At 44.2% G+C, this 26,702-nt stretch overlaps 1 protein-coding gene across 2 annotated transcripts in view; it reads left to right on the top strand.

Annotated features, from left to right (window-relative positions):
* The window catches only part of DGKG (diacylglycerol kinase gamma), a 213,117-nt gene that overhangs the window by 118,431 nt on the left and 67,984 nt on the right, over positions 1–26,702 (top strand). The window lies entirely within an intron of this gene.

Below are 26,702 nucleotides of genomic sequence, written 5' to 3'. Positions count from 1 at the left end.
AAATGTCAGAAACTTGGCGCAGGCTAACTGCCTGTCCTCTCCCAAAGGATCTGTGCAGAGGGAAGGGCTGGGGGGCAGGAGGTGGGTATGAAGGGCCTGCTTTTGCAGGGGAGGAGGTGGGAGGGCGTCTGCCCTTGTCTAACTGGAACTCCCATCCTGAGTCTTTGCTGCTTCGTAGTACAGCGCCTCCAACCCCAGCCCCTCATGATTCTTTTGGGGAAGAGCGGGGAGGCTGGAAGAGACCCTAGCTTCTGTCGGTCTCAAATGGGAGGAGGTGGCAGCTCCGGGGCTTGGACCAGGAGGACCAGAAGGGCGTCTCATTTGCCTCCCCCGACAGCAGAGGGCAGCAGCAGAGAGGTACCTGCAAAGGCTGGCAACCCGGAACCCACTAAGTTCCAGCCTCAGCCTGGGCACTCTGTGAAGTCACCAAGTTAGGTTCAAAAATGAAAGGAAAGAGGAAACCAGATCATTTGCAAGCGAAAACAAACCCTTCTTCCTTGTAGGAGGAAATTTGTCAGAACTCAGTTGTGACTGACATATAGCTACCCCTTTCTCCTTCCTTTCTTCTTTGTCTGTTTCTTCTCATTAGTTAATTTTCTTTCTTTCTTTCTTTTTCTTTGTTGTACTATTTCGAGATGACCACTATCTCAGACACTGTTCCCACCCCAACCCTAGGTAGGTTGGGAGGAGAATGGATAATGATTTGGACTTTGTCTTTGAACCTGAAGGTGTTGACTTTTATTTAGCCCACAGAATTGTCTTTTTATTTATTTATTTATTTATTTATTTATTTATTTATTTATTTATTTATTTTTGAGATGGAATCTCACTCTGTCACCCAGGCCAGAGTGCAGTGGCGTGATCTTGTCTCACTGCAACCTCCTCCCAGGTTCAAGCGATCCTCCTGCCTCAGCCTCCTGAGTAGCTGGGACTACAGGCGTGCACCATCATGCCTGGCTAACTTTTGTATTTTTAGTAGAGATGGGGTTTCACTATGTTGGCCAGGCTGGTCTCGAACTCCTGACGTCAAGTGACCCGTCCTCCTCGGCCTCCCAAAGTGCTGGGATTGCAAGCAAGGATTGTCTTTAAAAGAGAGGTTAGAGTGTTCACTGAAGACATTCATTTAAAGCCCGGTACCCATCATTTTCGGCACTTGCCGTTTTCATTCCTACTCTTTGTCCTAACCCCACAGCCTGAGAGGTCAACCAAAAAGAAGGAGGTCTTTATAGAGGTCAGAAACTGAACACTATAGCTTCAGGAAGAGCGATCTGTGGGATCTGATGGCAGCTGAACGAACCTTTTAGGAAGTGCATCCTGCCACAGCATCTTCTTGCTCTCACACACACAGACTATACACACTCACTGCACACTAGGAACACGTGTACTTCCAGCCCCTGATACTGTAGTCACTAACTTACAGTTCAGGTGATCTCCTCTAACAGTCTTTTGCACTCCCAGATACACACAAACCACTTTTTTAAAAAGTACTCCTCTTCAACCCATTCCTCAGACTTTTAAGGTCCTCTTTTCACACAAGTATCTTTTTTTATTTTTTTTCGTGGAGTCTCGCTCTGTTGCTCAGCCTGGAGTGCAGTGGCGCAATCTCAGCTCACTGCGACCTCCACCTCCTGGGTTCAAGCAATTCTTCCATCTCAGCCTCCCAAGTAGCTGGGATTACAGGCACCCACTACCACACCCGGCTGATTTTTGTATTTTTAGTAGACACAGTGTTTCACCATGTTGGCCAGGCTGGTCTCGAACTCCTGACCTCAAGTGATCCGCCCACCTCAGGCTCCCAAAGTGCTGGGATTACAGACTTGAGGCACTGCACCCGGCCTCACACAAGTATCCTCATATGTACTCATGCACATGTGCCATATGCTTGTGAAAGCCACGGGCTCTGTTCATTCATTCATCCATTCATTCAACAGATCTTTTGAAAACATAATTCACACCAGACACTGTTCTACAGGCATTTTGGACAGACCCATTTAGGGGACTCACAGCCTGCTGCTGGAAACAGGCTGGAAAGCAGATGTGCAGAGTTGTTTGTGTTAAGTGGTGTGACTGGAGGTGACGTATGGGAGCAAAAACCAAGGACATGAAATGTGGCATGGAGGGTTTTCCAATGACAGAGATGCCTGAACCAAGACACAGAAAAAGAGGAGGGCAACACAGGGGGAAGGAAGCAAATGTACGAAAAGATATGAAGGAGTGAGAGGGTACAGTATACTTGTGGAAGAGCAAGATGTTCAGTGTGATCAGTTGTATGGTCTCGGCAGAGGAAAGAAACCAAACCTCTGTAATTCCCAGAAAGCAAGGAAGCAGAGGGAGGGAGAAATTTCTCCATATGCCAAAAATCAATAGGCAGGCCAACATATGACATAAATAGAGCAATCATCCATCACCCACATGATTAAGTACAATTAGAAAGACACATCCGTCAGGAAAAAAAAAAAAAAAAAAGATTGTAGTGTGCATTTTAATGCAAAGTATGAACACATTCACTGTGATCTGTAGAACTGTTTTTCCTTCTCCCTTCCGAGATCCCATAAACAATACTACTCTTTGAGGGTAGGTTCTCACCTCACTCTTCACCTTACTGACATCAAGGTAGCATGGATGACATGGTGACAGGCACACGGATTTGCACGTAAACCTGAGTGCTCGCCTAACAAACAAAGACAGAAGGGCTGAGGTAGCACCTATTTCACAAGGTCACCGAACGCTTCCTATGAAGAACTTTGCATACATACTGCTTCTACCCTGCCTATTCGCCCATATCTAAAATACCCAGGAGTGCCCAATTTGTCCACTGAGAGGCAGGCAAGCAGCCATTTTCTTCAGGCTTCCTTATTTAGCATTGGAGATGGTTTTAAATAGGCAGGTGGTTGTTGCCATGGTTACCCCATTACACCAGCGGCTAAACTTAGGAAGGGCCGCAAGGGATAGGAAGAAAGCTTGATACCCAGGATTTGGAAATGTAAACGGTATTATCAAACAAGGCTTATTTTACTCAGCTGAACTTAGGTTCTCCAAAGAGTAGTTACTGCTTGGCTGGAAGCCTTTACCATTACTGCCCAGGCTTGGACTCTCAGGGATAATCTTGAGGTTAAATCTTGGGAGTTGTCATTGCTGTGTTTTGTTCTGTTTTGTTTTGTTTTCAGCAAGGGAGAGTGACTAGTCAGGGCTAGAACACTTACCAGGAAACCGGAATCATTCACATTGCTGATTCCCTTTTCTTGGCTATTCTAACAAGAATTCTTAACCTGGGAACCAAGGGCTTCAGGGGTTTTGAGAACACCTTGAAATTGTTCTAAGGTATTGAATGTATTTTTCTGCAGAGAATGTCCATAACTATCAGAAGATTCTTAAAGGAACCTATACTCCCAAAATGTTTAAAAGTCACAGGTCTGAGGCCTCTTTGAATCCTAAGAGGCATCAAATTATGACTCAAATGTTGGGGTTTCAGGGAATTCTTCCTCCATGGCCTCTCTAGATGGGTTGTTGCCAGGGAAGATAGTTGGTTCCAGAAAACCAAGTTATGTTCCCTGATGGAATAGTTTCGTTAATGGAGCAAGAACCAGAACCGAGGAGGCAGGAATATGAGCCATGTGTGATGGGCAAAAAAGAAAAGGCCTTTAAGGGCAGAGTTGGGGTTATTTTTGGCCCTGTCTACCTCCTAGTTATTGATAGGCTGATTATTAATTGCTAATTGAGGAATGTTAGGGAGATTATTGTCTCACTGTTGGCATAAAGAACAAAAGAGAAATTTGATTCAACTGAGATTCTAAAGTGTTTGAAAGTGATCTGGAATAAAGGGCACATAAGACGCGGCCCCTGCCTTCAAGGAAATCATCGTCTAGCAAAAGAAAAGGAAAAATAATGCTCAAGTATTTTTTACAAAATTATTTTAACATACAAGGTGGTTACATTTCATAGGTGATATAGTATACAGGAAGTTGTATAATATATAAGAACTTATTAATGGTCATCTCCCAAACATCATTTGCAAATGGATTGTTTTCTTTTTGGGGGTGTTTTTTTGGTCATGGTTTTTTTTTTTTTTTAGAAAGAGTCATTCTGTTGCCCGGGCTGGAGTGCAGTGGTGTGATCTCGGCTCACTGCAACCTTTGCCTCTCAGGTTCAGGTGATTTTCCTACCACAGCCTCCAGAGTAGGTGAGATTAAAGGCACGCACCACCAAGCCTGGCTTTTATTCGTATTTTTAGTAGAGATGGTGTTTCACCATGTTAGCAAGCCTGGTCTTGAACTCCTGACCTCAAGTGATTTGCCTGCCTTGGCCTCCCAAAGTGCTGGGATTACAGGCATGAGCCACCACTCCTGGCCAAATTGGTTGTTTTAGGTGTAGCAATAGTGTTAAAGGGGAACCTAACTAAGAACTGTTATCATTTTTTTAGCTCCTCCTAGCAATATTGTTAAAGGGAAAGCTAAGAACTGTTAACATTTTTTTAGCTCCTCCTAGATGCCAAGTGGTGAACTAAGGTCTTTAAATACATTAAATTATTTAAATCACAAAACAACCTTATAAGATAAATATTAGCATTCCCATTTACAGATAAAGGAACTGACGCTGGAAGAAACCAAGTCAACTAACAAAAGTCATGTATTTTTTAGGTAGTGGGGCTAATTTAATTTCTGACCTAGCTCTTCACTCCAGAGTTCAAACTCTGTTTGCTGCAACTGCTGTCTCCCATGGATTTCATTGAGCAAGCACTGATGTATACCAGACACTCTGATAAGTACTTTATACATCATCCCACTCATTGCTCACAATAACATGCAAGGGTAAGTGCTACTGTCCCCATTTTAGAAATGAAGGAACTGAGGCTAAGGAGGATGGAGCTATCATTGGCATCATCTGCCTTTATGGATTGTCTCTGTGGGAAAATGCCTGCTGAGTTCCAAAGGGGAGGAGAACAGGTACACCATCCAGTCACACCTTGTATGGTGTGAGTATTCTCCCTGTTTCCATGTCCACAGCAAGGAGCAGGACTGGCTGGATGATCTGTGTGGCCCAGTGCAAAATTAAAAATGTGAGGCCCCTTCCTCAAAAATGGGACAGCAAAACATTAAACTAAGCACTGAGCCCTCTTAAGTGTGGGGCCCTGGGGTCCACATCTCACACCTATGAGGTGGCCCTGGCAAGGAGAGAGGAATTAATAAAAAGAAGACACATTTGCCAGTAGTCACAGAGTAGGGTGTTTGCAATAAAGTAAAAAGAGTGGAGGAAAGAGGGTTTCAACTTAGGGAGAAGGAGAGGGACTCTCAGTCCCACAAACAGGCAGCAATCAGTACTAGCAGAGGAGCCAAGAATCCTGTCAAAGTCTTCCAGATAGCCAAAAACCAGCCCACCATGAAGTTTCCAGATTAAGTCTCCATGAAGGGTTTTGCATATGAAATCTATACATAAAAGCCACCTAATTCTAATGTCACTGTCAGTGAGTGTCTAGAAAGAGAAGTCTAACTGTGGAATGTTTTCATTGTTGGTTAGAAACTCAGAGTACTTGAGGAATGTGTTATTCTAAACCTGTTGAGTGTATCCACTTGACTATGTATCTCAGCAGTTGAGGCTGAAGCAAGTTATTTCCTGTTAGGCCCTTCAAAGGGACCGAAGCAGTGCTTCATTCCTACTAGAAGCTGACCACCTTTCTCAAAAGCCCTTGACTAATTAACAGGTTCTGAAATATTAGCTTTCTTGGAGCAGGTCCCATGGAGTCACTGATGAGGGGCTCCCCAGAAGCCCTAATGTAGCTTGAGTTTTTAAGAGGTTGGAAATATACCTTGTAGATAACTAAGCACTTAGTAACTATTTATAGAAGAAGGCAGCAGGGTATAGAGTAAGTTGGCATCAAAACTTGGCTTTGCCACTTATTAGCCATGTGACCTTGGGCAAGTTAATTTTCTTAATCCTTTGCTGCCTCTTTTGAAAATCTTGCAATGTTGCTATAAGTATTTAGTGACATAATACCTAAGTTCATAGTACACAGTAGGTTCGCAATAAACATTTGTTGTTGAATATCATTGAATAACAAGCATTGCCTTACATTGACGATAAAGTATTGACAATAAAAGGGTTGTTTTTAATGGAGTGACAAATGGGATTCAGTTGTCATAGAATCAATGCTCCATTGACATGGCCTTTAACCTGAAAAGTTGGAGGACAACTAAAAGTTGGAGGAGACCCCAGCAGTGATGCACTGAATCTGCCCAAATCCTTCTCCTGGGGTGGGAATATGGCACCACTTTGGTTGGTTTGGATTCTACAGGACAGAAGCTCTAGAGGAAATCCCCTTCACTGGCTCCATGGAAGTCCGAGAGGCAGAGGTTGGGGATCTGGACACTAGAGATTCGAAGTCCAGTGCCAAGTCCAGGCTAGCAGGATCAAGGGAGGGGGTCACAGACCCCAGGTGAAATGGTCTCAGGAGGAACAGGACAGGAGCGAGTAAAGGAGCGTGGCGGGACAGATTCCATGTGCTCCCTGGGTGCTTCTGGCTTTACTAGCAGGGGTCATGGACTGCATGGCAGGTAGGCAAGTGGCCCTGTGGTCAGATGCTGGGGATGTGACTAACCCTCCCTCACGGATACTGCTTTCCCCTCACCCACCAAGTACCTCTCCCCAACCCTGACCTCAGATAAAGACAGAGATGTTCTGTGGGGAACAAAATAGAAACTGACAAAGCTCAAGTCACACAGTTCTGAAAATGAAAGGAAGGGCTTCCTCTCTTGAATACCTGCGGTATGCTCTGCCGTCACAAGCATAAAATATATCATGATTTACATAAGATTTTCTTCTTATATCTAAAAATGAAACCCTTCTAAGTTATTCTTTCCTGGCGCCCTGTGAGGTAGCCCACTATTACAACCCAGATGTGTGACTTTCTCAAGGCATAAAGGTTCAACAGCAGCAAATATAGCAAAGTTAAAAATCCTTGCCATCAAAGTCTTCATTCTGTGCCCTGAATTGGGCTTTGCCTCTCTTCATCTAATATTTGGCACCTCAAAAGAGACCTGCTGTAGGTAGCCAGAGGTCCAGACTGTCTGCACCTGCTTCCCTCAATATAGCAAACTATTTTTCTTAAATATCTGGGATTCAGAAAAGCCCCAAATGAAATTAATTGTGGCATTTTCTATGTTTTTTCTTATTCCTGTAGGTATTTATAAAGAAATGCAAACCTTATGTTTTGTGCTCAAGAACCTTTGATTTTCAAGTCAATTCTGACTTGAGCAACTGACTCAATTACTTGAATGTTTATATACTAAGCCACAAAAATGTTTTGTCTCCCACCCTCCCCACCTCTCTTTGGGAGAGATGCAGAGAGTAAAATGAATGAAATATGGGTTCATGTTTTTTTCATCAGGTGCTCATCATTACACAACTGCAGAAGTCCAGGGTCTTTTGTTGTTGTTGTTGTTGGATTGTTTATAGTTAACTCTTTGATTATTCGCAGAAACAAGGGAGCAACCACGTGGATCATCTAAAGTGGTGGATGATCAAAGATTTTGGGAGTCTGTTATTAATATTTGTATGCAGTTCTCTCTGCCCTAACATTCACAGTATTTTAAATAATATGATGAAATCACATTGACTCTTAACAATCCTTTCATTTTCCTCCTGGGTCCCTAGTCTGCGTGGGAACAGACAGCACAACCTCTCAGACTGTTACACAGCAGCAGCCTGTGGCATCTCAAGCCTCCCTACGAGGTTACCCACTGGCCAGAACCGTTTCTTTCTGTAGCTTAATGGGCTTTTTCTTCTAGCCCCTGCCAGGCTAGAACAGGAAAGGTCTTATTCATGTCAACAAAGAGTAGAATCAGTTTGTGATCATATCAGAAGGAACTTGAAAGCACGCTATGTTTTCAAGACTATAGGCCAGATAATCCCAAAGTTATCAGTATTTACTGACTGATTGATTTCTAGAAATATTTCCATCAAAGAGCTCAAGATGTAATATGTAATCGGTTCACAAGAGTTGAGGTTAGCACGATAACCTTATGGAAGAAAATCAAAGCACACAAATTCAAAGTAAGGTAGGAACTGGCTGGATCCTAACGTGAGTGTTGACAGTCTGGATGCTTTCCAGAAGGGAGAGGTTGAGAAGGTGCTGGAACTTTAGATGTCTTCGAACAAAAGGCTGAATCTGGAATTGTTTCACCCAAAGAAGAGAAGCCTTAGACAGAAGTGATTATTGGCCTCAAATATTTAAAAGGCTTTTCGTATAAAGCAGGAATGTGTTATTTTGCACAATAAATCAATGAAAAGGTGACTGGAATGCAAGACTGGGTTAAGCCCCAAATAGGACATCAATTCTACCAGTCAGAGCCATCCTCAAGTGCAGTGAGCTATTGGAGAAGGTGATGAGTTTTCATATTTTATGTTCAAGCCCATGCTGGCAATGATTTTGGAAGCAAGTGCCCAGTAGGAAAGGTCCATTGTCAGACAACCTGAATTCAAATCCTGGAGTTCTCATTAACCACTATGTGCGACCTTGACCAAGTTACTCTCCCTAAACCTCAGTCTGCTCACCTGTAAAACTGGGGTATAATATTATGTGAGTTTCCTGTTGTTGCTGTCATGAACTGCCACAAACTTAGTGGCTTAAAACAACACTACTGGCTGGACGTGGTGGCTTACGCCTGTAATCCCAGCACTTTGGGAGGCCGAGGCAGGCGGATCACAAGGTCAGGAGATCGAGACCATCCTGGCTAACACGGTGAAACCCCGTCTCTACTAAAAATACAAAAACAAAATTAGCTGGGCATGGTGGCGGGGGCCTGTAGTCCCAGCTACTCGGGAGGCTGAGGCAGGAGAATGGCATGAACCCAGGAGGCAGAGCTTGCAGTGAGCCAAGATTGCACCACTGTACTCCAGCCTGGGTGACAAAAACAACAACAACAACAACAAAAACAGCACTACTGTATTACAGTTCTGGAGGTTGGAAGTCTGAAATAGGTGTCACCAGGCTAAAATCAAGGTGCCATCAGGGCAACATTCCTTTCTGGAGGGTCTGGGGGAAAAGCTGTTTCCTTGCCTTTTCCAGGCATCACCACTCTTTGGCTCCTGGCCCCCTTGCACTGTTGAAGCCAGCAGTGGCCAGTCGAGTCCTTCTCATACGGCATCCCTCTGACATTCTTTCTCCTGCCTCCCTCTTCCACTTATGAGAACCCTGATTGCACTGAACCCACCCAGATAATTCAGGATCCTCTCCCCATCTCAAGGTCAGTTGACTGGCAACTTAAACTCTATCTGCAACCTTAATTCCCCCTTTGCCCCTTTGCCATGTAACCTAACATACTCACAGGCTCTGGGGATCAGAACGTGGACATCTTCAGGGCATTGTTCCGCCTACTAACCTCATAGGCTTATTTCGAGGATCTAGTGGAACAATGCATTTAAAGTGTTTATTACAGAGTCGGGCACATCAGTGGTAGCTATTATGATTGTTATTAATATTACAAAGACAGATCCTACATCAGATAATAATCATGTTAGATGATTCAGAATCCCTTAAAACTCTGAATTTTGGTGATTCTCTAATATAGGCAGATAAATATCCATTTAATATTAAATAGGGTGTGAGTCATCAATGTAGAAATATATGGAATTATTTTTCTCATCATTTATCTTGATTAAAAGTTTTTCTATAAAATATCAATACATTTATTTTTATGTAATTTAATAATACATCATACAGTGTTATTATATAGCACATTGCAATATCATTATAAATAATTTGGAAAGTTCAGAAAAGTTAAAGTAAGAAAAAAAACCAATCACTCATAGTCCCATCGTGGAGAAACACAATATTGCCATTTTGGTGCATTATAGCAGTTAACTTGATAGATATACCTTAAAATATTTGTGATAATGTGTTTTTATAAAGCTATACATACCATTTTTAAAATAATTTTTCTTTATATAAGTCATTCAGGCTCATTGTAAAAGAAATCATATTTTGCATCCCCTCCTCCAAGAAATAAACACTCAGCACTATAACATATTTTCTTTCAGCATTTTAATTGCACAATTTTATTGACTTGAGATCATGCTGTAGACACTAGTTTAAAACATTATTAACATAGTAGCATTTATAGGTTATGAAGGGAAGATGATAGAAAGGAGCTGAATGGAGTGAGTTCATCTGCTGTAGGAGTTTTATTGCCTTTTCCAATTAAAAAGTCCCAATGCTTTTGTTCAGTCATTGAGTGTTTTAAAGATACCATTACCCAAGTCCCTTCACAATTGAAATAACTATTTCATATGTTATGCAGCTCTACTATTGGCAGGGTAAATGAAAACTATTTTATCCTTTCAACATGATTCTGGGTCCTGTCCATAGTTTTGCTGTATCTCAATAGAACCAGTTTGTGTTTTATTTGACCACCAGAGATAGCAAGAGTTGCCGTCTGAACTATGCAGTAGTATCATTTTTGTTTTTATTTTTGTTTTTTTGAAACGGAGTCTCTCTCTGTCACCCAGGCTGGAGTCAGTGGCACAATCTCGGCTCACTGACATGGCCACCTTCAGGGTTCAAGCAATTCTCCTTCCTCAGCCTCCTGAGTAGCTGGGATTACAGGTGCGCACCACCATGCCCAGCTAATTTTTTTGTATTTTTAGTAGAGAGTAGGTTTCACCATGTTGGCCAGGCTGGTCTGAAACTCCTGACCTCAGTTGATCCAACCACCTAGGCTTCCCAAAGTGCTGGGATTACAGGCATGAGCCACCACACCTGGCCTAGTATAGTTTTTAAAGCATGAATAACCATGAGTTCATTTATTAAAGTGTTTAGAAAGGTGGTTTTCCCAATGTAATCAGTCCTGCTCCAACCCATACCAACAATAGTAGCCATCATTTATTGAGAGCTTTCAAGAATCTCATGTACATTATTTTTAACTGGCACAACTCACCAAGTGTATTATTGATCCATCTTACAGATGAGAAAAGTGAGGCTCATAGAGATGATGCAACTTGCTCAAGACCATACTAGTTACTAGGGAAGCTACGATTCACACCTAGGCCTGTCCACTCCACATCTCCTCTTAGCCTGCTGCAATTCCCTGCCTCTCCATGTGCCCAGTTTTGTGCCCCATAACCAAAGATGCACCCAGAAAAAAACTAGAAAAGAGCCATAGATATGATTAAAGGGCCCATGAGAAAACCACAAGTTACCCAAAATCACTTTTCCTGGAGAGAAACAGAGAATGTACTGGGAATGGGCCTCAAGTGTGTGAAGGATTCACAACAGGAAATAGTGACTGCACCTCCTTACTCTTCATCTCAGTTCAGGAAAGAATGAGAGAGGGAAAAAAATGTGCTCTAAAAGTGAAGAATTCTCTTTTGGATGGGATCAGGAATCTTCTGGCCTGGAGACATATTAAAGACTGAAATGAGTTAGTGAGAGTAGTTTTGGAATCTCTTGCAAAGGCTTCCAAAAACAGAGTTGCATTCATCCGGGATGATAAACACACCACCTTCTCTGAGCCCAGCGGTGTACTCATTGCACCCACCAGGTCCCCACCCAGATGGGAGCTTTCTGTCTCCCACTCCACAACTGACCAAGCTGCACAGTTTAATTGCACAATTTTATTTACTTGTGAGACCGCTTGCCTCCTGTGCTCCTCGCTTCCCAATTGGTCCCCAAGATGTTCCATCCTCGGGATTTCCTCAGCCACCCTCTGGCCCATCTCCATGCCCTTCCCACTCAGGCCCACCCTGCCTGCAGCTGCCCATTTGTCTCCCTGGGACACGTTTGTGGTCCTGTTGCTGCCGCACAAGCACCTACTTCCACCACCCCCATACCACGTTACATCCCATGCTTGCATTTAGCGCCCTTTATAACATTCTCCTCTTCAAACTCCAGCCTCACCTTCTTGCTTGCTTGCTCTGTTACTCTCACCTTCCCCACACGGCTGCTCTCATGCCCTCAATCCCTCAACCTAGAAGACATCTCCTCTTGTGACCTAGTCATCACTGTTTCAAAATGCAGCACAGAATATTCTGAACGAACCTACTTGACCAACCCATTTGGTACTGCACTTTCTCTTAGACTCCATCTCCAATGTTTTGTTGTTGTTGCTTTATTGTTTGTTTGTTTTTGAGACGGAGTCTCGCTCTGTTGCCCAGGCTGGAGTGCAGTGGCGTGATCTCGGCTCACTGCAGCCTCCACCTCCTGGGTTCAAGCAATGCTCCTGCCTCAGCCTCTCAAGTAGCTGGGACAACAGGCGCCCACCACCACACCCGGTTAATTTTTTTATTTTTAGTAGAGACGGGATTTCACCATGTTGGCCAGAATGGTCTTGATCTCCTGACCTCGTGATCCGCCTGCCTCGGCCTCCCAAAGTGCTGGGATTACAGGCGTGAGCCACTGTGCCCAGCCCATCTCCAATGTTTTTGACACATTCTGTCCCACTTTGCTGCACCCTCTTTGTCTTCTATAATTCATTGTTTGGGATGCTAAACTACTGTTATGTCTCCAACTTGTTCATAAGCTTTCTCACTCGGAGAGGAGTCTGACTCTCTTCAGGATCCACTGAACTAAATCCCAAAGGGTGATGCTAAGCATGTTTCTTCATTCAGCCAAAATGAGTTGAGCATCTATTTGTGTTAGCATCATGCTAGATCTGAGAGGAACGATGGAGCACCACAGCCCCTGCTTTTCAGGAGTTCGTGGGTATAGCTAGGAAGGTGAGCACATGCAGAAGTTAATACCAACAATATCAGTGTCCTGGGCTGCCATAACAAAGCACCACAACTGAGTGGTTTAGAACAGCAGGAATGTATTCGCTCGTAGCTCTAAAAGCTGCATGTCTGGCCTGGTGCAGTGGCTCATGCCTGTAATCCCAGCACTTTGGGAGGCAGAGGCGGGCGGATCACTTGAGGTCAGGTGTTCAAGACCAGCCTGGCCAACATGGTGAAACCCCGTCTCTACTAAAAATACAAAAATTAGCCGGGCATGGTGGCGGGTGGGCACCTGTAATCCCAGCTACTTGGGAGGCTGAGGCATGAGAATCACTTGAACCCGGGAGGCGGAGATTGCAGTGAGCTGAGATTGTGCCACTGCACTCCAGCCTGGGTGACAGAATGAGACTCCGTCTAAAAAAAAAAATGCTACAAGTCTGAAAGATGTCAGCAGGGTTGATTCCTTCCCCAGGCTCTGAGAGAGAATGATTTTCTGTGCCTCTCTCCTTGCTTCCAGAGGTTGCCGCCAGTCTGACATCCTTAGCTTGTAGATGTATCAATCATGCAAATCTTTGCCTCCATCATCACACAGCCTTCTCCCTCTGTCTCTGTGTCTCTGTTCAAATTTTCTTCTTCTTATAAGGACGTCAGTCACTGGATTGGACCACCCTAATCCGGTATAATCTCGTTTTAACTTGATTACATCTGCAAAGACCCTGTTTCCAAATAAGGTCACATTCACAGGTACAGAGAGTGAGGACTTCAGCATATCATTTTTTGGGGGGGGGACACAATTCAGCCCACAGCATCAGTCTTCCCCCAAACCTTCACACAAGAAGGAAATACAATGTAATATGGTAGCTTTGTTTTCACGAAGGGACGTGAACAATGAGGGTGTTGTGAGAGACTAGGATTAAACTTCAGGAGGAAGGTAATATTTGCGTGAGAGCTGGAGACAGAAATGGAAATTCGCCAAGGAGAGAAGCAACCAGGGACATGCTAGGAGGAGGGAAGCAGTGTGGGAGAAGGGCTGAAGTGTGAGAGGACACTGGACATGAGCGGAGAGGCCGGAGGTTCCCGGGTGGAGTGAAAAGGCGGAGAGAGCAGTTGCAGCAGATCTCGCTGGTCTGCACCAGAGTTTGCATCTTATCCTAGGAGTGGGTGAGTGGATAGTGAGGGTATCCATCAGTAAGTGCTTTTTGAACAGATTAATGAAGGAATGGCTTACCTTTCAAAGTATTTCTGGAGCAAAAATTTCAGGGCTCCTAGAAACACTGGGACTTTAAAATACTGAACCTTGCTGAAGTGTTAGAATAGTACAGACAGAGTGTTAGTCAGAAAGACCCAGAAAAGAGGCAATCCCCGGTGGGAGACAGAAGGAACAGGGGCATCAGGACAGAGAAGGAGCCAGCTCTGCTGCCCTGGAGGAGTCAGTACACATCAGGGCTGGAAAAACTGTGGAAACCAATAACAGAGCTTTCTTACAAACCCTGAGCTTTAAAGCATGCTATTTGGTTGTGAAGTAGAAATCCATATTGAAAAAAAGAATCCACACGTCATTCTCTCTTCCTCACCACCACAATTTCAGATGCCTTCAGGGAGAGGGCAACTTAGGTGGCTTTTAAACTTAGTTTAACATGTCTCTTTGTTTGTTTTTAGCTCCAGAAAACATAATGTCAGAGTTTATTGGCCTTCTATTGTACTTTACTAATTAAAACTTCAGAAAATTGTTGCCCTTTTGCATAAGGCTGTTTTTGGAAAATTATTGCCCTTTTGCATAAGGGTAATTTTGGTGATACAACAGAGTCCATATCTGTATTCAGGGCTGATGTGATTAGCATATTCAGTCATCCATATTTTCTTTAAACTTTTCATAATTGCATGCATTTTGTTATGAAGAAATTGAAAAACAAGGCGAAACGGTAATAGGTGTTCTCAAAAAAGATTCAAGTGATTAATTTTAACTCCCCATTTAAATCAACATTTACTAAAAAAAAAAGTTGTAATGCACTTATTATTGGGCCAAAGGAAATTTCGAAAGCAAGCTTTCACTGTGTTTATCAGGAAATGCAGTAACTCTCTTCTGTGAAATAAATAAATTATTTCACAGAAACCCTGAACAAATGGCTTTATAACTCTGTTATGCCAGGTCATGTCACCCTCATGTGAAATACAGACACAAATTCCTGAGTTTCATTGCATTCAGCATCAAAAGAACTGAGTTTCAGCCCTTACTCTGCCTCTTACTTACTGTGTGCCATTGGGAAAGTTACTCACTTCTCTGATTCCTAATGTTCTGATGTGTAAAATGGAAATTACAACTGCCTGACAAGGTGCCTGTGAGAATTAGAGTAGATAAACCAATGGATTTGAAGTTTATCAGGTATTGGTATGATGCTATATTGATTACTACAGGGATTTGTAAGGAGAACATGCAGCAGTATATGAGAATCCATTGTAGAATCTCTAATTTAAATGCATGCTGTCATGATTCCTGTCTGTAATAGTAACTTATAGACTCCTAGCTTTGGATGGGACTTTAGATTTCAACCCCCTTCTCAGTGTAAGCATCCCCTCTATAAACGCTCCTCTGAAGGGGGTCATCAAATCTCTACTTTGAAGACTGTAGATCTCTATTATGAAGATTGTAGGAGTGTTTAAATTTGAAGGGGTTAGGAGGTGCTTACCACTTCACATTTTACTAAGAAGGCATTTTCCCAATCTTCTAATGCTCTTCAATGAAAGAGGGGCTCTTCTCACTTCAAGAATGTACTTATACCCTCAAATTACTAACACAGCAGGGACTTATGTAATTGCCGAATATTCATGTTTATTGAACCTACACTTAGATTGAAATTCTTCACTGTCTAGTAACAAGATGTTTTCTATTCTGTTAAATGGAGTGTCCCTTTAATCCTGAAAGTGGGCCGTTTTGGAGAGCATTCCAAACTGCCAATCAAGCCAAGTACCCTACCTTGCCTTTGAACTCAATAAGCTGAAAGTGGGTCTGTAATCTCCAGTTTTGGGTTACCATAGAGTAAGAGGGAGTGAGAAAGTCCTGGGTAAATGAAAACCGCAAACTGTTGATCTCAGTGAAACTTTTATTGGAGCTCTCAAGACAGAGTGTTGTAATCAGTCAGGTTCCCCCTTTCCTCTACTGTACCACCTTGCCCCTGAACTTGGGTGGGGAGAGGGGAAGTGGCTGCTCATAATCACAGTTTCTGTGGGTATATGCAGGGTTGGGGTGGAGATAGCACCACAGGATGCCCTCTGATTTGAGCTGACTTTCTGGTTCATGGTTTGTACTCATTTCCCCCTCTGGCCCCATCTCCACAACTGGTAAAAATTGCACTAAAGAAAAATGAAATGGTTAACAGCCTATGGGTTAGAAAAGAAGAAATTTGAAGGATTGGATAATCTATTTACTAAAGAATTTGTCCCTTAATACTCAAGACTTGGTGGTATAATCTTAAAATTCACAATAATCATGGTTTGTACAAAGTGGTGAGTTCAGGGAAAAGGTAAATGTGAGCTTAGGCTACTTTTCTAGTAGTTAGAGTCAAGTTCATTTCTCAGTGTTCCATGATTGTGGAATAGTTGGTCTATCTACCAGGTTGTGCCCTAACTTCCAAACACAGAACAACTGCAATATTATTTCCCAGAAGAGGTAGATTTGGATGATATTTTATTTCTGTGCATGTGATCTTTGCAAATGCCAATATGATTCATCTCTCACCCTGCTGCAGCTGGTCAGCCCTTGAAATCAGACATGTATTAGGACTCATGACCAAAGACATCAGCAGCTCAGACAGGAAGGAAGGATCTGAGGAAGAAAGTAGCGGAGACACTTTTGAAGCATCTTCCAGGGAAATTCCCAGGGGAAAACTACAGAGGTCTATATGAGGGGTCACAAATCCAAACGCATGCAGAGGCAGGCAGTTCATGTAAATGAGAGAAGTGGGTAGATGTGAGGCTCTAGGGAGTGGTGAGAACTCTAGCCTGAGTGCTGTGTAACGGGAGCAGCCAGTTCTCAGTCGCCGTCGATCGTTGCCAGGTTGGAAAGCAATCCAGTATTAACAGATCTGATTTCTCAAGAGAAGCTGGGCTTCAGGTGTGTATGTAAAATTTTCCAATTTTAAACACCACTGTGCAAGCCAAATAAACACATTGCCAGGCCCCATAAGAGCCTTGGCCCTCCAACTTGTCACGCTGATGCCCAGGAAATATAACCTTAGGGTTGTGATGGGGGCCAATTATTTATTTTTCTTGCTTGACCTTGGTCACAAATTATTGGTGCTATAAATGTGAACTGATCTCCTGCCAAAGGAGAGAATGAATGGGCTTGAGGAGAATTTTAAAGCATTGACAAAGGGTTCCTAGATGTCATTAAAAAAAATGATTCAGGGCCAGGCGCAATGGCTCATGCGTGTAATCCCTGCACTTTGGGAAGCTGAGAGGAGAGAATTTCAGCCCAGGATTTTGGAGCTACAGGGAACTATTAATATAATCGTACCACTTGCACTCTGGCCTGGGCAATGGAGTGAGACCCTGTCTCAAAAAAAATAAGTAAATAAAATACATTAAAAAAAAAGAAAGAAAGAAATGATTCAGAAAGAAAAGGGACTCAGGGGGACAAAGAGAACATAAAGAAAAGTCACTCTGATTAATAAATAGATATGGAAATAAAGAGGAAATGCCCAGTTCCTGTTTGGAGAAAAAATTAAAAGTATAGTCTCTGCACAAGGAGAATAAATTTGGACCTTCTGGAGAAGGGAGACAGAGCAGCTAACAGACTTATCATGAGGTTCAACTCCTCATGAGCCTGCAGAGGTAGCTACCCAGATTGTCTTCTTCCAGCATGTATTAAAGTATGTAGCATTGGTTAAAATGCCTTCCACAGGATGTTAAAAGGAAATTCACAAGAAGATGGGGGGGGGGTGTCAATCATTGAATACACTTGGAAAATTGAGTTAAACATAATTCTTTTCTGTTTGATATTGTAGAGCTTTTAATGTAGATTCTAACCTGCTGAGATCATGCAAAAGCAAGAGAAAGTATTTCATTTACCAAATTTACCTGACCACAGAATCCCCTTACCCCAGAGCCTCTTGAGACCAATATTTTACTGAATTCATTGGTGAAAGCCCCTGCATTCGAGTGCACATATTCATATAACTTACAGACTCTTTCTCCTGTCTGCCTGCGGGCATGGTGGCAAATGACATATTTGGAAGAATCCTGGTTAGTATCTCCAGTGACCTTTGATGTCTTGGGTAGGAAGCTAAGGGACATGGGCAAAGGCAATGCTTTAGTCTCTTCCTCAGCCATGAGTCATAATTTTAGAAGAAACAGGCACATATGGGGAACACAGAGCTGCTCTGCAGCTGATCTGAGAACGACTGTTCTTCTGGACCATGGATTTTGATGCTGGAATGAGAGGACCCTGGCAAGGAATTGGGAGCTTATCACATAAACCAAGCAGAATATTTTTGGCCAGATACTTGAAGACCAAACAGAAGAGCTTTAAAATGAGATTTAAGTAGGATAAAGTAGAGTGTTCAAATTAAGCTCTAAAATCACAGCCCACAGAAGGGCAGCAGGTGCAAGCTACAAATAAGAGGCGTGGCTAAGGTGGTGCCAAGCAGCTCTCCCAAGGAACTGGCAGGGAGGACCACTGGGGCCACACCTACAGCTGGGACAAGTTTGCCAACCGCACAGTGAGAGGGGCAAACTGAATGATTCATGTTCCTTAGGGGAGAGGAGCACGACCTTAGAGATTGCAGTCAGAGACATGGTGGGGCAGGACACATAGCCGCACCAGCAGGCCAGGTGAGGATGACAAGTTCACATAAATTGCAGTCTCCGAAATGGGCGGCAGGGATGTATACACAAGAATAAGAAGTCACAAACGTCAGAGTGGAAGCAAAGTAGAGAGCATATGGATGAGATTTTCAAAAGGATGAAATAGAAAGGATTTTGCTGGCAGGGTCTACCACAGTCTTCTCAGGCAGAGCGAGGCTCTGGCTCATGCTTTCCTATTTAAGATTTTTTAAACTGGCACAGGAAGAAGATGGAATAGGGAAGAGAAGGGGGGTATTTATCCAGGCATCTGCCCTATCGAGTGCATTTTTGACTTGCCTTGCTAACAATTTCATGATGGGAAAGGTAAGGGAAACAAGGAGGGAGCGACTTACCGTGGACTTAATTCTAGACAAGATGCCTCTAACCAGCCGATGGTGGGGAAGGTACAGGAAACGTAGGCAGAAATAACCAGACCATCCTGGAGTTTAATGATTGCAAAAGGAAAACACAGGACGCATACTTCAGTGTGTGCTCTCTGCTACCCTTTCCACTTCTGCTGCTTCTCACTCTCCCTCTGGCGTCTCCATTCCCCTCCTAAGAAGAACTCTAGCCCAGACTTCAGGGTCACCGCGAGGGATGTAGCGTAGAGGAGTCTCCAGGTTTCTTTCCCAGGAAGTTGAGGAAAGCAAAGATCCCCAATCCCAATTCAGTGGAAAAGATGTGCTCCCTGTACTTTAAGTTGGAACTCAGAATCGTGAGTCCACAAAGCCAGTTTTATATACAACAACGGAGTTCTACTGTGCCTTTATTGGAGTGTATATCATGAGACATATATAGATAGATAGATAGTATACATACACATGTGTGTGTATTCTTTTGTTTGTTTGTTTGTTTTCCTGAGACAGAGTCTCACTGTGTCACCCAGGCTGGAGTGCAGTGGCAACCTCCACCTCCCAGGTTCAAGCAATTCTCCTGCCTCAGCCTCCCAAGCAGCTCAGATTACGTGCGCCCACCACCACGCCTGGCTAATTTTTGTATTTTTAGTAGAGATGGGGTGTCACCGTATTGGCCAGGCTGGTCTTGAACTCCCAGACCTCATGATCCGCCCACCTCAGCCTCCCAAAGTGCTGGGTTTACAGGCGTGAGCCACTGCACCCGGCCTAATTTTTGTATTTTTAGTAGAGACAGGGTGTCACCATGTTGGCCAGGCTGGTCTCAAACTCCTGACCTCGAGTGATCCGCCCGCCTCGGTCTCCCAAAGTGCTGGGATTACAGGCATGAGCCACCACGCCTGACCATGTGTGTGTATTCTTAATTAATATTCCCAGCAACCCCTGCAAGGTAGGTCATATTGTGTCAATTCAAAAATAGAGAACCTAAGAGACAGACCAAATAATTTGCCCAAGGCCACATGGCAAGTAAATGACTAAACTGTGGCTTGAACCCAGGCCTTTCTGCCTTCCCACCAGAACTCCTTCAGCTCCAGTAAGCTCTCTCTAAAACGAGACATTGTAGTTTGGGTACCTAATGGGTTAATTGGCTCTTGTGGGTTAGCCTGGGAACCCAACCTCAACATAACATTGTTTCTATGGGGAAATGTGCTCAGAGTGACAAACAACTGGCTTAACCAAGGAACTTTTGTAACCCGACCTATCCTAAAGCAGGCTCTGCCTCGTGTTCAGAAAGACTGGCTGGGGAGCGAGAGGGGAGAACAGGATCAGCCAGCCTGCATCCCCTCAGACTCTGCGATCCCGTTCCAGTCTAGCTGTAGGTTTGCCAAGGAACAACCATCTCACACATCTACAAATAGCCACCATAGTACCTACTGCAGGGGGTAGACGTGAGGATCAAAAGAGCGGGACCCTTGGGTGCATAAAGCAGCCAGTGCAGTCAGACCCACGGTCAACATTTGTGAAGTGGGAAGTGAGATTCCTCTCAACAGCTGGGGGCCAGCAGAGCTCAGCTGGCTCCCTCAGGACCCACCTGGCGTTCACAGTAGTGTGAGGGTATGGACCTGCTTCCAGGGTTTGCCTCTGCTCCTCCAGACAGTTCCACATTTTAGTCTTGGTTGATCAGGACCCAGGAAGTCACCTTCCACAGCGAGAGGCTCAGCTCCAGCAGGGCAGCCACTTTCTCTAAGCCTTCAAGGCTCAGGTTCTAACATGAGGCCTCGCTCACCTGTGTCTTCACTGTCCCCACCGCCTTCAGATACTAGTTCCTAGGGCTGATGGATGTGTAAATGCTGGAAAGCACAGCTAAGGAATCACTGCAGAACCTCAGGAGTGAGCATTCCTGTCCGCCTTTTCCCCGTCCCTTCCAGGCAGAGATTTCTTTTTGTCCCAGTATTTGACTTTGCTTTCCGATAACTGCCAAGAGCAAGCTTATTCCATGCTCTCCACCCTCCGCCAAATCAGCCTGAAGGGGATTTTCTTTCCACGAATAACTAACTCTTCAAAGGGAGAAAGTATTGCTAAGAAGCAGCCAAACTGTGAGGGTTTTTTCTTTCTTTCTTTTTTCTTTTTGGATGAGGGAAAGGAGCTATTTTCTGTTGGCAAGGACAGATACTAACCGGAAAAACACCCTGGAGACCCAGGCCATCAGGAAAGGAAAACCCTGACAACATGGTCCTGGCCTTGCCTGCCCCTCAGCATTGTCCCCTGAGGGCCACCCCTAAAGTGGTGCCTTTCACAGCACAGTGGCCATTCTCCAGTCAGGCTGCTGGGCCTTTGGAGAGACTCTCTGGCCTCAGAGGGGCAGTGTCTGCGAGCACATTTGGTAACAGTGGATCATGAGTCTCAGAGAAGCCTTCTTCTTGCAGCCTGTGTGTGTGCCCGCACGTGCACACGTGTGTCCTTGTGTGCTGCACTGGGAAAGGATCCGATTTCAGACTTTGGCAATCTTCGTGCTTGGAGTCCTGCCCTTAGGAGGAGATACTGTCAGGTGCCAGACAGAATTCGGAGATCCTATCAATGGAGAATGTGTCCTTGGTCCACAGAAACACACTGTCTTATGTGGAAGAGAAGGGTCACTGTTCAGAGGCAGTAGATTCTTAGGGGCCCAGAATTATCCTTGAAGGGGTACAGAGGCTGCTCTAAACACGAGGCTCATGGGTTTGGCCCTTTGTTCCTCTGGGACAAGAGTGGAGACTGGAGACCAATGGGGAGGCCCAGATCATGGACTCTGCTAAAGAGTCTCAGGGTCCCAGCCAACCTCGAGCTGGGATCCTACAGCCATACAGGTGGCCTATGTGGTAGATGTGAGTAAACCCAGCCCACAGGCATGAATGAGAATGACTCACAGCTTTGCAGTCACTAGCTCTGGTGACTTCGGTTGACTTTTCCATTTCTCTCAGGTGCCTCTGGGGCATAGCAACAGGAGCCCGGGAGAGTAAACCAGTAAGGAGTATGGGCTGGAAGACGGGGTTTATATTCCAGCTCCATACCTCCCAGCTGCATCATCAAGAACTGATCTCGGTTTCCTAAGCTGTACCGTGAGAAGGCTGCCATGGCTTAGAAGAGAACTACCGTCCAGCCCTGGTATAGAGTAGTAATTTTACATGTACCCTTTTACTATGGAATAGTGCACTATTTTTATTCATTCTTCCACTGCCTCCCACCATGGGTGCCATATTGAATAAGACTTTTTTCAGCCATAAAGCTGTTCTAAGTAATCATTTGTTTCCCCATTTTGATTATTGAGGATTCAATTGCCATTCAATCCTTGTCTCTGGTTACCAAGCAGTAACTGATATAACTGATTTAATTCCATTGCACATCAAAAAAAATATAATTTAACCCACTAGTTAGCCTATGCTGTCTTTATTATGATTAAATGCATAGATACTATTTTACATTAAGAAATATTGACAGCAGCTCCTGGACTCCGTTTATACTTTGGAAGACTCTTTGGAATCTGTGATCCCGTGGCTATAAGTCCCAGAACCCTGAAGACCTCTTAAGTGCAAACAGGATGTCATCTGTGACTTTACAGTTAATTTCTCACCCATGAAAATGACTCAAGAAATGTCTTCAGAGGTTATTAAGAGGATTCCATAGTTATACAATAAAATACATCCTACTCAAGTTTCTCCCTCCTTCCTCAGCCTTTTTTTTTTTTTCTGAACCCCTTCTTGAGATCGCCCCTTTCCTGTTCTCCATCTTTCTGCCCACTCTTCCTGGTCTCTGGCCTCCAGTCTTCCCATCATTCACCACCCTAGATTTTTCTGAGTGCCATGAACACCAGTCTTGTCCCAAGTATGGAAACAAGCCAGGGAATACCTCGCCCCTTGAAGCTGAAACACATCGAGCCAACACAAATCTGTTGGCAGGAACAGCAGGCACAAGAGTCACATTCAGAGTACAAAAACAGCTATTTATAAAGCCTCCTTCCTGATTGCTGGGTGTTCACTTTCCCTTGAACCAAAGGGGCCACTGCCCCCTCTTGGAAAAGATTATTCCATCCACAGCTCCGTGCCTGAGGATCACTGAGTGCCTGTTCTGATGAGCAGTGAGAGCTGGGGACAGCATGCAGCGTGGATTAGATGTGGTGACACACTCTCTGATGGGCCGAGGCAGCTGGGTGTGCGGGTGACACAGATGGCCTCCGCAGCACCTGTGAGGTGACAGTCATGGGCCCCTTATAGGACTTGACATCCTGGCCTTAGAGCAGACCCCACCTGCCTTTGCTTTTTTTTTTTTTTTTTTTTTTTAACTCTTGATGTAAACTTTGGTTAACATAATTACTAAGCTTCCAAAGGTATTCGAGATTCAAGTAATGTAAAATGTTAACAGGTAAAGTACTGTCAATATTATTACTAATATTTATCAATTATAATTCAACTCTTGTTGCATTTGGCCGTTCCGCATTTCTCTTATACCTGATTTGCTAAATTATTATTTACCTTAGTAATCCAATGCTAGTCTATTATCTTCAGTAGTGGTAGCAATAACACCACTAATAACCCAGCAAATCCCAAATGGGATTGAGATCATTTGTTTTATTTTTTAATTGAGATGAACCTGATGAAAATTTATAATTCATATACAGAAATGTCCTGTTGGCTAGCTACAGTTTTCCCAAATGTGTAGTTTTTGGCTTAGGTTCTTAAAAACTTGAATTAGTTGCCAATTCCAATAATCAGAAGATTTTACATGAAAATATATTTCTGGATTCTCTTTCAAAAATGTCAGTTCTGACAATACTTGGGCCCACACTCCTACACGGCAGCAGTTGTAGAACACGTGAGTCCTCCCATCCTGTTCTGAATTGTGTCATCTCAAGTTGTCTGGGGAGCTTGGAGAAACCTTGGAAAGCAGTTGGTCTGGGTCCTTCTTTTTTTTTTTTTTTTTTTTTTCCAGACGGGTAGTGAGACTGCCTGTCGCCAGGCTGGAGTGCAGTGGCGCGATCTCGGCTCATTGCAACCTCCAACTCCCTGGTTCAAGCGATTCTCCTGCCTCAGCTTCCGGAGTAGCTGGGATTACAGGCATGCACCACCACGCCCAGCTAATTTTTTGTATTTTTAGTAGAGACAGGGTTTCACCATGTTGGCCAGGATGGTCTCGATCTGCTGACCTCATGATCCACCCGCCTCGGCCTCCCAAAGTGCTGAGATTACAGGTGTGAGCCACTGTGCCCAGCCCCAAGCCCTTCATTTTTAAGATGAGGAATCTGAGGCCTGGGGATGCTGAGTGACTCTCGTGAAGTCACGTGCTGGTGTGTTTGATAATGGGGCCTGGGAGGCAGCTCTGCCCGCTGGTGCAGCACAGTCTCCACTAAATCATTCTGCCCTCCCCCCATGCAATACAGAACGCCATCTTGTGGGTGGCATCTGTTCCACCAGGCCTCCCAACCTAACGCTAACTGACACCCAAGGCCTAACTAACTATGTGAGTTATGAGTCACTCAGAGAACCTGATTATCAAAGTCCAGACCACAAAGAGGAATACCTTCACTTCAAGGGCTTCTATTTCTAGAAATAACTGTAGTGTTCTCTGTGTAGACTTCTAAGCCCAAATAAATGTTTTCATGTTTTGACAACTTCAAAAGCCCAATGCCCTTAAAACTTCCTTGATTCTCAGGAAAGGGTACCCAGAAGCTCGGGGTGGTGTAGGAAGCTGAGTACGTAGCCTCTGCTGGTAAAGTGAACGGCCAGCAGCTAGCTGGGTTTCACTGTGGACATCCTTGAAAACAGGCTATTCATAGCTGTCAGGATGATGGATTTCAGCCCTAAATTGCTGACAAACATAAAAGAACATTTTTAGTTAGTCTCATTTTTTCTCTCATCTGTCTAATGAAAAGATTCAAGTAGCTAGTGTGCAATTGATGTTATTTTCTTATAAGCCAGGGGGCAATTAAGAAAACCCAGAAATAGAGTTGAGCCATGGTGTCACTATTTGTATTTGCCATTTCTCCATGTGGCTGAGAGTCACTTGGAGCACACAGGAGGATCTTCTGCCTCAAGAATGGGTTCATCTGGATAGTTCAGAGCCTGACAATGAACCTAGGAGTTTCATGGAACTGGAAATCAGCCTCAGAACAGCTGGTTAAGGATTAGTCATCTCCAGCTGAAAGGTGATTATAAGAGGGGAAAAAAAATGGTGGGCCAAAGACAACTCAGGAAGAGAGATGCAGAAAAAGCATTCCAGCAGCCATGAAAACATCGTTAGTTTTATTTTCTTCAAGAAATATGGGCCACCTACGATAGACTCCCCACAGTAGACCCGCCCTTACCCCTGCAGCCTGTGGGGAATGCGTCTTCTTCCAGTGATTGTGTCTCCTAGCAACAAGGAAGAAGAGCTACTGAGCATTTACTATGCATTAAACACCTGCTTGGTACTTTGCATTTGCCACATAAGCCTCACAACTTTGTGAGTAGAAAATAATGTTCCCATTTTGTAGAAGAAGCGAAGGTTCAAATAATTTAAATAACTTGCCCAGCCAGTGAGTGGCAAAGCCAGTCATGAACCCTAGCCTCTCAGCTCTCAGAGGCCATATTCTTGTACAATAGAAGATGAAACAGACAAAAGCTCAGTGCCACATTCTGCAGCAACGGTCCTCCAACAAGGGCTAAGAGTAAAGTAGCAGGGAAGACACCTTCAAAAGAGAAGAAGGAACATTGCACTCAGGCTCTCTGGTAGTCAGGGAGAGTGGGGGCTGCATCTCCCAGCCCAAATTGTAGGGTACCACATGCCTATAGGCTTTTCCTAAAGGCTTTGGAAATGGGTGGTGGTGGTGGTGTGCTGGTGATGATAAAGGAAAAGGAAGATGAGGCAGAGGAGAATTCACTTCCATCTGTGAATGTCCTTATTTGTAGCAATAAGGAAATCTTAGAGTAACCTACCTGTAAGCTCCTTCTGAGAACTGAAGGAGACGGTGTGTGTAAAATGTTTAGCAGAGTGCAAAACCAAAGGGCTACGGGAATAGAATGCATTCACTTCTAGCCAAAAAGTGCCTGCGTTAAAAGAGGAGAAATAGAAGCATTTCCATTTTGAACATATCTAAAAGCCAGGTCCCTTGTGGGTCAGAGGTTCAATATTAGGTCTTGGTGACGCTATTAAAAGTGTATAAGCTTGGCCGGGTGCGGTGGCCTGCAATCCCAATACTTTGGGAGGCCAAGGTGGGTGGATTACATAAGGCCAGGAGTTCAAGACCAGCCTAGCCAACATGGTGAAACCCCGTCTCTACTAAAAATACAAAAACTAGCCGGGAGTGGTAGCACGTGCCTGTAATCCCAGCTACTCAGGAGGCTGAGGCATGAGAATCGCTTGAACCAGGGAGGCGGAGGTTGCAGTGAGCCAAGATTGTACCACTGTACTCCAGCCTGGGAGGCAGAATGAGACTCTGCCCCACCCCCCCAAAAAAGGGGGGATTGGGGGGTGGTGCGGGGGTCTTGCTTGTCTTATTCATCACTTATCTCCAAGCCCTACACAGCACCTGGCCCATAGTAGGGGTCCATAAATGTTCAATGGATGGATGGATGAATGAAAAGATTAACCAAAAACGAAAGTGCTGTCTTTCAGTTACAAAGACGACTGCCACTGAAGAATCAATATCCCGTGTCCCTCTCTCAGGAAATGGCACCTGCCGTGTATCATGCTGTCTAAGACAAAAACTTGGCTATCACTGTGGCCCCTCTTTTTTGTTCCGTAAGCTAAAATAACTCCTAAATTTTAGCTTGTGACTCTCCCCCACTCTTCTCTTCT

The sequence above is a fragment of the Pongo abelii genome, chromosome 2, assembly GCF_028885655.2.
Source record: "Pongo abelii isolate AG06213 chromosome 2, NHGRI_mPonAbe1-v2.0_pri, whole genome shotgun sequence".
NCBI lineage: Eukaryota > Metazoa > Chordata > Mammalia > Primates > Hominidae > Pongo > Pongo abelii.
Note: the sequence above shows the minus strand (reverse complement) of the source record. Positions and strands in the feature narration are given on the sequence as shown.